We start from the raw sequence: 12,924 nt of genomic DNA on the forward strand, positions 1-12,924 counted from the left end.
AATAGACACAGAGGTAGGTACTTTATATAATAAAGAATTTGAAGAGAAAGAATTAAGTAGAGACAACCACAGCAGAATTGTTCAAAAAAAAAAAAAAGTGTGCTCGTGCGCGTGCGTTTGGCAGGCCAGTGTCTATTTTTACGCACAGCTGCAAAGGCGGCTATATCATAGCATTTTTCAGCGCAATGACATAATGGCATTTTCTGAGTTGACATTTTTCTTTTAAGTATAACTGAAACCTGACATTAAGAGAGCAACCACAACATATTCATATTGAGAGCTCTTTGTTCACAACCGAATTGTTTTTGAAGATGTGGCACGGGCTCATGACGAGGTAGTTTCGGTAGCAGTCAGGTTCTAGCCGACACCAGTTCCCGTTACGACCCTTTAAAATGCACAGCAACGAAACACACACCTTCCTTCCACTTTCTTAATAAAATCATCTCTGACATAAGGGTAATGATCACTGGCATAGCCTATCGCAATGTAGGCGTTTTGGGTAGGGTGCGCACATCCAAAAACACTTCTTGGAGATGCAAGACAAAAGTGTCAAACAGTTGAAGAAGGTAGGTCTGCACTCTGCCAATAAGATCCAAAAAAATAACTTTATTATTTAAAACGCTTTTTAAATAATGAAGTCAATTTTTGGAGCTTATTGGCAGTGTGCTGACGTACCTGCTTATCCTCGTATGTAGGCCTAATCAAAATTACTCTCCACACAAAAACATGACACACTAACGCTATTAATCCACGAATTATTATTATTATTAGGATATTTTTTATAATTAGGCTGTTCTTATTATTATTCAAGATCATCTACGATAGATTGCTGAGTCTTACTACTACTGCTACTACAACTACTACGACTAGGCCTACACTATAATAATATGCCAAACACGTAAGCATTCTTGTAACATGACTCGATGAGAAACAAATTATCTAGGTGCTAAATGACTGTTACGACTACTGAAACCTTTCGCTATACAACGCACAGTTTAGAAACTAAATAGTAGATTAAACCCGTGATTGTAATTGTCATCTTGTGACATTAACTTGACATTTCGAATTTTTCAGGATCAATTTGACCTGTCACCTCCACCCACGCACATATGAGCGCAAGTGTATTCAACCTATCAGTTTGCATGACATACGTTTAACTATAATAACAGCCATGTGCAGTGTTTAAGCAGTATTCATAAGGACCAGATTTAATTTCCTTTCAATAATCAAATTACACTGACTACATTATGCTTGAAGCCATCGAATTCTGTTTCTGTAACAGGCCTGTTGATGCAAGATGAAGTCAGTCTATGTGCAGGTTACTAGTTATCCATAACAAATACAACAATTAGGCTACAATAGTTAATACTGATAAGCTTTATCAACATATCGTATCTAACTAACCTGACTACCCCTTATTACAATAACCATTATCCTATATATTCAAAAGGGGAGGGGTAGCCTCTAATTTCAAAACAAAAACATTATTTATATTTTAGTGTTAGACTAAAAATGTGTTTTGATCTCCTTACCTTCCCCCTGACTTTCTCAGAGCAGTGTTCCACTTTTACCATTTCATGTATCTCACAAGTTCAACGTGCCATTTAGACACATTCTTCTAATGAAACATAGGCCTACTTATATAATAATTCATCAGTAAGGCAATGCTTACAACACCAACAACAGTAGGTTTGTGCTTTCTGACAGAAATGGTGAGCAGGACGTCATGACACCCCCCTGGTTCATATCTAGTGCTGATTGAATTACTGACACTGCACAGTGCTGCTGAGTCATCTTGTACACGGCAGCCCACGCATCCCACGCTGCCTTGCTACACAAGAGGTTGTCGCTGAAACACACTCGACGATAGCAGAGCTGCTGCCAATGGTGCTGGTTTAGGAGAAAACACTCGCGATGGTGAAGTCACTTACAGTAAATGGGCAATGTGGATATACCAGCGTGGGCACTACCCCCCTCTCTGTCATCAAAACATTTTAAGAGCTGCAATTTCCACACACAAACACAATATGCTGAGGGACAAAGCACATGGCAGAGGAGTCAAGTCAAGTCAAGAGTACTTTATTGTCAAAAATCTATGTAACAGGGTTAGCACAGAAGTTTGAAATTGAGAAGACCCATAGGCTTTCTATTGTCATAAGTGAGGTGTGTTGCCCCCCTATAAGCCATTCAGCTTCACCTTGTTCATTACAAGACTACAGTGTCACAGCTGAAGTTTAAGATTTACTGGACCAGTGCCTCAGATATGGATACAGATGGAGATATGATACGATAGTACAATAGTACTTTATTGTCAGTTTGCACTGAAATTCATTTTGCATCCGTGAGCATGACTCGTTTAAGACAGGACATACACATAACATCACAAGACTATTGCAAATGTTTGCAATAGAGTGATACAGGCCATGGGCCCTTCTCTAGCCAAACTCCATGGTTCTTATGTAGTAACCATAGTTCTACCATGGTATGTCATGTTACTCTAAGTAGGTACTCTGAACCAACCATAGTATTGCTATTGCTTATCCATGTTTTTTTGGGTAACCATGAAGACCGTGGTTCCCGACTATGGATTAACCATCGATTTACTATAAAAACTAACTATGGTTTTAAACCATAGTCACGAACAATGCTAAAATAAACATGAAAACCATTAATAACTACTTGTGGGCAGCCATGGTGTACTGGTTAGGGAGTAGGACTGAAGATCAGAGTGTTGCACGTTCGAATCCCGCCCTTATCTCTCCCTACACCTTCCTCCATAGCTGAAGTGCCCTTGAGCAAGGCACCTAACCCCACATGGCTCTAAGGTCTGTCACCAATACATGCTTTGGATTTTAAAAAATCGTCAGCTAAGTGTAATTTCATGAGTAACTATAAACTGTGGTCCATAGTCATAGCCAACCATAGTCAAACCATGATTGAACCATGCGTAGCAATGAACCACGCTCAAAAAAATACGAAAATCATGATTTACTGTGGTTCATTTTTGAAAGGGTTGATAGAGTCAGGACAGAGGCAGGGGCCCTTGAGAGGGACAGGGCGAGAGGCAGGGGCCCTTGAGAGTGAGAGGACAGAGACAGGGGCCCTTGAGAGTGAGAGGACAGAGGCAGGGGCCCTTGAGAGTGAGAGGACAGAGGCAGGGGCCCTTGATAGAGCTAGGGCAGAGACAGGGGCCCTTGAGAGTGAGAGGACAGAGGCAGGGGCCCTTGAGAGGGACAGGGCGAGAGGCAGGGACCCTTGATAGCAATAGGGCCAGTGCAGAGGCAGGGGCCCTGGATAGAGGCAGGGGCCCTTGAGTGTAACTTGATAGAGACAGGGGCCCTAGAGAGTGACAGGATTGAGACAGGGGCCCTTGATAGAGTCAGGGCAGAGCCAGGGGCCCTTGGGATTGACAGCGCAGAGACAGGGGCCCTTGAGAGGGACAGGGCAGAGAAAGGGGCCCTTGAGAGCAATAGGGCCAGGGCAGAGGAAGGGGCCCTTGATAGAGTCAGGGCAGAGGCAGGGGCCCTTGATAGAGTCAGGGCAGAGGCAGGGGCCCTTGATAGAGTCAGGGCAGAGGCAGGGGTCCTTGATAGAGTCAGGGCAGAGGCAGGGGCCCTTGAGAGCGACAGCACAGAGACAGTGGCCCTTGATAGAGCAAGGGCAGATACAGGGGCCCTTGAGTGAGCCAGGACAAAGGTGGGGGCCCTTGATAGAGTCAGGGCAGAGGCCGGGACCCTTGATAGAGCCAGGGCCAGGACAGAGGCAGGGGACCTTGTCAGGGTTAAGGGGCCATAAATACTGACAAACTACAGAATATGTGTCCCTCTGCTTCGTTTTTTTATTAACAGTCATTGCCCTAACTAACCGTCTGAGGTACGGACCTCTGCTCCTTTTTACAGGATGAGCTACTATACAGACTGTCTTTCTCTACCATTGTCTTCTGGCAGCTAAATTCAACTCCACTGAGCCAGCAGTCTCTTCACCCCTGCTCCTGACCTGCTCTGCCTGCATTAAGTGCTCAGCTGTGTGTGTGTGTGTGTGTGTGTGTGTGTGTGTGTGTGTGTGTGTGTGTGTGTGTGTGTGTGTGTGTGTGTGTGTGTGTGTGTGTGTGTGTGTGTGTGTGTGCGTGTGTGTGTGCGCGGATGATGCATGGTGCCAAGAAGGCCTTGCTTGTGCTGATGTAATCTCACCCTCCACTTTTCATCTCCTCAATCTCCACGCCTCGAGACCTCTTCACAGATGAATTATCACATCTCTTTATGAAAAAAATGAAAATGAAGCTCGCTCTTCATAGAATTCTGTTCCAATACCTGATTTTTTATGGCCAGTATTAAAAGTAAGGCAACTATGATGATAACACACGTGAATTTATGGCATGAGCCATGGAGTAAAGTACGATGATAAATCTTGAGGAAGAAAATCTTGGACAGTACCAAATCACTACCATGATTCTGTATTGTGGCCATTAACGTTCTCATGAAGCATAGGCCTGCATGACTGATGCACTAGCACAGGGGTGCATTTCTCAAAAGAGAAGTTGCTAGCCTATTAGCAACTTCGGTAGTTGCCAATGGGAAAATGCATTGAAAACGGCAAAGTAGCTAATGTAGTAAGCAACTTTGGTTTTGGGAAATGCACCCCAGGTTTGACAGCTTCCCATTGTTACTGCATAGGTCAAATGTTCAAAGTCAATATTCAATAACTGTAATTAGTACCCTCTGATTATGAGTACAGATTCATGGGCATCCATGGCCTCTAGTGGTTAGGGAGTCTGTCTTTCAGTCGAAGGGTTGTAGGTTCAAATCCCAGCTGACTTTTCCCTACACCTCCATCCATGGCTGAAGTGCCCTTGAGCAAGGCACCTAACCCCATAGTGCCCCAGGGACTGTAACCACTACTCTGTAAATAACTACAAGTCACATTGGATAAAAGCGTCAGCTAAGTGTAATATGGTGTAATGTAATAAGTACATAGTATGAAGAAATGTTTGTACATCATACTCTGGGATGAGATACTGTATCTATGCAAAGGAAGAAAGTGATGGATGTTGGTGTGATAAGCAGTATACCATGAACACACCTATAGCATACTATAGCATATACTGTATAGTATAGATGCTGATAGCAGACACTTCCCTATGCGTATCCGTTCCCACGCTTAGTGTACTGTGCCGTGTAGTATCTCAGCATATAGAGAAGTATCAGCGAGCGTTAGTCAAGACCAGCTCTCTCACAGTGACCCAAGGTCACGTAAAATAAGGCAGGGGGGAGTGGACTGTGCTTTTTCCCACGCCGTTTATAGCTGAGCACAGGGCAGGCTCCCCATGAGAAAGTCTGCAACTCCCATGCACAGCAGTGAAAACAAGGCTGTTCAGTGGTGACGTATGTCAAGCATTACGCAGCAACCACGGCACTGGCTGCTCTTTCTGTTTCAGTAAAACGAGAGTAAAGTGGGATTAAGAAGACATTTCAAAAAGTCGTACGGTTATTGATTCGACCCTAAATGTGGCAGCTCTCTATAGCTTAAGTGATGAGTTACATCATCATGTCATTAATGATGCTGCTGATGCGTTTGCTGGCTGATAGAGAGATTAAGTTGTCCAATTAAGCTTTTTTCACAACTCAAACAATGTCTCAGTAACATATGTGTTTATGTTAACATTCATGATAATATTTATAACACAGTGTCAGTTCAGATTCTCGTGCAAGTGAAATGTATGAACTGGGGAAATTACTCACATTGCATAATTTTCCACTTGCATGTTTCATATGGCCAAAATAACTGACCATACGCTTATGCTAAATTATCCAGAGTAAAGGCAGAAAAAAAAATCAGCAAACAGTATGTAGCTGTAAATATGAACATCAGGTCAAGTCCATGTCCTATATGACTATTTCCAAACACATCGACTGATTTTATCCCTACTACCATACGGTTGTAAGTGAATCACTCACCCGATGCTCAAAGTGCTTACATCATACCAATTTGTTTGCCAAATCTTCACAGAAAACAAAGCAATGAGAGGGAGAGAGAGAGAGGAATTGTGAAGTAGAGCAATATTCAACATGAACTTACCGACAGCTCTGAACCAGTCGCCTCGTCTGACCGCCTGACAGCCATCACCAGTTGCAGCAACCAGTGCAGAGACGCTCCCAACTAGAAAAAGGGACCAGTTTTCAAAAAGTCACTACAAACTGCAAAAAAAACTGACCACCCCCAGTCTGTTGATACAAGTCCCATAAACACACACTTAAACACACCCTAACACAACCCAACACACAGTAACACACACACACATACACATACACATGCAGTACACACCCACCCACACGGTCCCCAGGAAGAGATCACAAGCACCCAGATGACTCAATGGGCTAAACATTAGTGCAGTCTAACAGAATGGAACGCAGCTGAGCGGAGCTGAGCAGAGCTGAGTGCAGTGTGATGCGCTGAGTCATCCAGCACAGCCTCCGCTTCCTCTGCCCACGTACCGGTACACACACACACACATACACGTACTGCTCATAACTCCACAGATGAATGGTCAAGTTCCCACACTCTCCTGCCTGCGCTGCGGCTTCATGGGAGGTCTGTTTGGACAACGCAGGGGGGGCTGAGAGGGTGAGGTGGGGTGGGGGGAGTGAGTGGCTGAGGGGGCTGGGGGGGGTGACCTTCTACAGTACGTACAAGGCAAGGCAAGTCACAACCAGCAGTGAGTAGTGGAGCACAGTTTAGAGTCAAGCTGTTAGCTATTCTTTGAAAACTACCACACATTGCACCTACAACATTGAGTTCAGCAGCCATGGTGACAAATAAGTTTTCGATCCGATATTTTTCAAGGGTTAATAATGAAACCATAATTTAGAAGACTCTCCACAGACTGAAGTGGTGGTGTGGTGGTAAGTAAGAGAAACGACGACCATGATGATGGTTCTCCTCAGTGGTTCTATTGGTCACTATAATGGATGATCAGATGTGTGATCGGATGAACCCAAAACCAAAAAACGAATCTACTGTGTTAACCTCTCTTCCATGCCAGAGGTGAAATCCATCTCCATCAACGTCACTGTACATCACTTCACGATTTACAGTCAAATAAGCTTCCAAAGGAGAAAATAATTACATTTCATTCATAGCAATTAGTCCACGTCTCCAAGTCTGGCACTGTTCCACCGACAGAAAAGAAAAGTAACAACTTCACGAAAGTAACAACTTCTCACTTCAAAAAGGCGTCACTCAAGCTCTCTGGAATCGGCTCTGTGGGATGCCTGTGTCTGCTACAGTAAGTTAGTTCCACAACAGCATTTGTTTCCAAAGAGGCAGTGGCAGTGGCAGTGGCTGGGACTGTGTGTTTCAATATGAATGCATCATTAGACTTGCCAGGAAAGCCTCAATGAAACGATTAACATAACAGCTTCCAGCCCTGTGATAAGCGGCCCACGACAGCTGCTAAACATTGGCCTTATCAGGGAAAGCCTGCTTCAACAAGGCCTTGAGCACACGCACGCAGGGTTCTAAATTAACACACGCCAACCCGCCAAACACGGGTGAAAATTAATTTTGGCTAGTAGAAAAAAATACCTACCCGCCAATTTGGCCAGTAGCGCCCGAGTACAGTAAATTATGAACGGTAAACCGCTGCTATGACGAACGTGCGCACGGTAAGTATGCAGGAGATTTCCTACATTACCCATGGACACTAGCGTCACGACGTAGCCTCCCACCGTGGGCTTTCCAGTGCAGCAAGCGGCAACTCCATGGTGTTGCGCGCGCCAGCATTGAAAACATTTCAGACGACCAGCCTTCAGTCAGCTACGCTCACACCAGGGGTGTAGCCAGCTTTCAAAAAGTGGGGGGGTTCTGAGAGGAAATATAGCCCCAAATCCCCCCCGCCCCGCACCCAAATTTCAATATCCCTAGTTAGTAGGTCTTTCAATAGGCCTTCTTATACCAGTATACCATGCTGTAAGTATTTGTACAGGAACAAATTGCTCTTGGAAGTACATCCATACTTACATGTATATGCATCACAGTATCTTGTACACACACACACACACACACACACACACACACACACACACACACACACACACACACTGTGTGATGAAGCTGAAAGGAGCTTCAACAGTTTCCGAAAGCTGAAAACATGGATGCGAAGTAGCCTACAATCATATAAACATGTCTCAACAACAGTGTGTGGTATGTTGGATAAGCTGGATCTGTTGGACAAGGAAATGATTGCAGAACAATTAGTTTGTCATAATGAGCAGAGACAAAACACACTTGGCCCTTTCAAGTAGTGTGTCATTCTTTGTTGTAAGTGATAGTAGTCACTAGTAGTTGTAAACTTAGCCACTTGAGGCTTGAATGCGTGTTGGCTGGAAGGCTTGTTGCATTAATGTTCAATAACTGTAGCTCTAATGATATTTGGCTAGAGCATGTGTTACTTGTAGCCTATGTAGTGATGTTATGTAGTGACCCACAGAGTGTAGGCAGTCAACCCAGTGGTCAAGTTCAACTTCAAATGTTCTCCATTTCATGCGTAGACAAGATCTATGTACAGTATAATGTTGGGCTTCTGTGTTTATGGTGTGGTCTTAAAAACAAAACGTATACTCTATACTGAAATTCTAAGTACCGGTCCCAGGATAATATTGCATTCTACTCTGGATATAGGTGTTCTGTACAGAAACCTTTATAACTCAGTGTACATCATGTAGAAGGCTATAGCCATGTGCAGCCAGTGCAAGAACTGTTTGGGCACATTTTCAGATATTATGTTCTACAAAGATCTGAATTATGAACTATGGTGTTTTTAGTATTGACATAACCTCTGCAACATCATCCACTGAGGCAGGGACCTGCGGCAACTGCAGATCCTAAACAAGTACATAGCAATGAGCAGGAGTGTTGTGAATATTTAATTCATGTGTCCACCATGTCTTATCTGTCATGTACTGTTCATTTTTAAATATTTATTTTAAGTTCACTTGTCAACCAAACCTCTCCTAGTCAACTTTAGTATACAGATCACCCTAAAGGTGTCTGCTTGCTACTATAATGTGAATCAAATGTTAATACACCATATTGCATATTCCTCCTACCAACCTTCCTAATTACACTCTTACTTACTTAACAAGCACCGTGGTATCAAATATTATCATGGCTTCATGTGAAGTCAGTCAGAGATCTGCTTTTATTGTAAGAAAACTTTTAATTCAGAGACATGCCTGATCAGGCTATAATAAGATAATAAATTAATAAATGAATAATTCGAAATTAAATGTCTTATGTAAATATAGTGATTGTAAATAAAGATGGGGTGTATTAAAATTCATGTAATTTTCAATATGTAATAGAATTGACATAAATCATTTTGGAATCACTGCTTGTTTTAAAACTTGATATCCATTCTGGTCCAGAAGCTGAGGTTGACCTAGTGCCCCCCAGGCCCGCCTAGGCTGTCTTGTTGCTACCGGCTCTGTGGCTGTTATTATGCTGTTGCATGTTGTTACCAGTAGATGGCAGTCAAAGACCAGATATGAATCGGAGTAGCCCTTTCAGTAGAGTAGTAGCCGGTTGAAGAAAGGGATGTGTGACTGACTGACGAACACACGGACGGCCGGTCGAATATAAAGCACTCGCGATGTGCTTCGAATGTTCTAATCTAAGAAAACAAGAGACGAACTAACACACTGTGCTGCTGGAGGACATTTCACATTCAAGTGTCAAAGTCGAATTTCACGTTATCCGGATTTTCGTGTATTTGCTTCCGATCTCACATTCATTCAGTGACTGTTGCAGCAGACTTCTCGCAGACTGATGTCAGTTTTGAGAATCTCTGCGGAGAATTCTCTCTTTGAGAATATCTGCGGTGACGAACCAGACCAGTAAAGTGATTGCTGTGAAATTTGAAAATCACTCGACTTGAAATAATAATAATAATAATACATAGGCCTACTTTATTCACACTTTGAGTGATTCATTAGTGGGGAGACCTAGACCGTGTTGAGGTGCGTTTTGACGAGGTTTGAACACACGAGGATCTTCATCTCCGTAAAGTATCCATAGTCAAGCCTGTGCATCCCAACCGCGGTACTAGCAGTCGAAACAGATAGCTTGCAACCTTCAAGCATGTCACAGTGTTTGCAGAGGGAGAGAAGTCAACTTACTTGTTTTCTTTTGAAAAAGCCGTCAATCGTCCCCTGCCTTTTCCTTTTCTGCATAATTGGCTATAATGCACGAAAAAGAGAACAGATTTTAAACTAAAGTAGGCTTAGTTAAGTTGGCCAGTCCAAATGAATGCACCATGCATGATCCTTTATGCTAGGAGGTAACGGTACAGCTCTTGAATAGAGAACTAGCCTGGAAAGTTGCATCTATTAATGGCTTAATGATATCTGAAAATGTTGCCTTCGTGACAGGCAGTGAATCGTGCGGATTTAAAACAGTGATAGAATTCTACCTTTTCAGGAACTCCTCATTGAAGGTGTCAAAGTGAGTAGCAGCAGCAGCAGCAGGCTAGGCACAGCAGTCTGAGAGAGCAGCGAGACTGCTTTCAATGACCGCGCTGAGCTCACAGCAGTCAGGAGGACTCGGTGCACCGCTGCCTGCGCTTTTTGCAGGCTGCAGGTTAGGCTACGTACGTAACGTCAAGTGTTGCGATGGGATTCACACAGAGTGGTTTGATACAGTGTTACCATAATGTGATGATACAAGTTGTACAACAACGCCAACCATTTTGAATTGCACACAACAGGCGAAGGTTTTTTTTTTTTTTAATTATTATTACAAAAGTTGATTTTGGGCAGAATTTGACGGACAAAAGTGGGGGGGATGGAATTGCTTTCCAACAAAAGTGGGGGGGATGCATCGTACGCATCCCCCCCGTCCGCTACGCCCCTGCTCGCACTATTCTGACAGGCAGCTCTCCTCCTATGCTCTCGTCGATTTCGTTACAACCTTTTTAACGCCACTACTGCTATTATTACTAGGCTGAACCTTGCTGTAACAGGCTGCCTTTTTGAAGCAGCGAGGCCCTGACCGTTTCAATAACATGACTAACGCAGATTATGCCTATGTTTTGTGCGAGTGATGAGAATGTGGCGGTGGTTAGAGCAAAGTTCTGTGTGTTGGTGAATGCTAGTAGTAATTGTAACCGTAATAATAGTGACGTTAAAAAGGAGTGGTTGTGGAACGAAATAGCGACAAGGGCAGAGGAGGAGAGCTGACTGTCAGAGTAGTGTGAGCGTAGCTGTCAGTTCAGTTGTCTTCTGAAATGTTCCGAGTCCTGGCGCAACTTAGTTGGAAAGCCCACGCCATCGGAAAGAAAACAAATAACAAAAAAGCAACCAACGACGAAGCTGTGGAAGTAACAAAGGAATCGAAGATTCCCGTGATATTATTTACTTTTAGTTAAACTAGGCTTCTTGTCATTTTGTTGCGCATGGTAGATAAGAGAAGAGCTCCTCCTCTCTCCTCTCCTTTTCCTCTCATCACTTCTCCTTCCTTGGGGTGTGCGTATGTGAGGTTTTGGAGAGTTTTGCCGTGTGCTTGCTTACTGTATGTTAAAGGTCTGTTATGTGAGTGGCTTGTGTGATGTGATTCAGCTGTTTTCAGAGGAATTGAACAAAAACTAATCAAATTGATTAGGCCTAAGTAATGAAAGTTAAAAATAAAGCAGAAGTTAAAAAATAATGAAAAAATATATAGCCTAATAGGCCTATAGTATGCAGGCCTATATATAGTGTATATAGTGTAATTGTTGAACAAAATTACCATAATTAAATAAAAAAAAAACTGGCCTAACACATAGTTTATTTTGGCGAGATTGAAAAAAATGGCTAGTTGAACTTCTGTTTGGCTGGTAAGAAAAAATGTCCACTAGCCAAATTGGCTGGTGGTGGAAAAAGTTAATTTAGAGCCCTGTACGCACGCATGTATGCACGCACACGCACACACAAACACAAGCATGCACACATGCACACATACACACACACACACACACACACACACACACACACACACACACACACACACACACACACACACACACACACACACACACACACACACACATTTTCTCTCTCTCTCTGCATGCACACACAGACACACAGACACAGACACACACACACACACACACGTATAGCTTTTATCCACACCTTAATTTCCTTCGGGATTAGTAAATACTCTACTCTACTCTACTCTACTCTACTCTACACACACACACACACACACGTATAGCTTTTATCAAGAACAACAAACATTCTGCCATCACAGCAAACTTTACCTGTATGCTGACATAACACAGACTACTGGTGTGGTTTTGCACAATATATACAGGCCAAAACATAGTACACATACAGCACGGTGGAGGTTATATGCACTAGTCATATCGCATGGGTGGAAACTGACTGCTGTGTAGATTTCAGACACAAAACAACGATTGTTTTTTTTCCACTGTTGACTGTGTATTGACCAATTGACCATGAGATACAGAAGAGCAGGACTGTGTAGTGACAAACATTACATCACATTATATTACTTTATTGTAATAATGGTGCGCTCTTGTTATAGATTGCTAAGACTCATTGAACTGCAGCATATTGGCCTGCCTCTGTGTATGTAAGGCCATGTATAGTATGCCATGAAGAAACCTGCCTAAGAGAGCAATGGGGAGATGGAGAGGAGCAGGGCTATGTAGAGCAGTGTTTCTTAACTGGTGGGTCGGGACCCAAAAGTGAGTTGTGTACAGGTCCTGAATGGGTCGCGGAGCTGTGGCGTAAAAATGTGTGAATTTTATAGGGCAGATGTAGGAGTATCTTGTTTACACTGTGTACAGAACATGGTGACACCTACGATTTCTGAATGAATGTACGCTAATCGCAAATGTCAGTGGTCACAACGTAATGATGACCATGGAAA

The 12,924-nt window shown here is 43.2% G+C and overlaps 1 long non-coding RNA gene across 1 annotated transcript in view; it reads right to left on the minus strand.

Moving 5' to 3' along the window:
• LOC134441535 (uncharacterized) overlaps nucleotides 1-12,924 on the minus strand; it is a 55,542-nt gene that overhangs the window by 27,683 nt on the left and 14,935 nt on the right. The window contains exon 2 of the long non-coding RNA XR_010033174.1: nucleotides 6,076-6,156. This is a non-coding gene — a long non-coding RNA (uncharacterized LOC134441535). The remainder of the gene's footprint in view (nucleotides 1-6,075; nucleotides 6,157-12,924) is intronic.

Source organism: Engraulis encrasicolus, chromosome 24 (assembly GCF_034702125.1).
Source record: "Engraulis encrasicolus isolate BLACKSEA-1 chromosome 24, IST_EnEncr_1.0, whole genome shotgun sequence".
Taxonomy (NCBI): domain Eukaryota; kingdom Metazoa; phylum Chordata; class Actinopteri; order Clupeiformes; family Engraulidae; genus Engraulis; species Engraulis encrasicolus.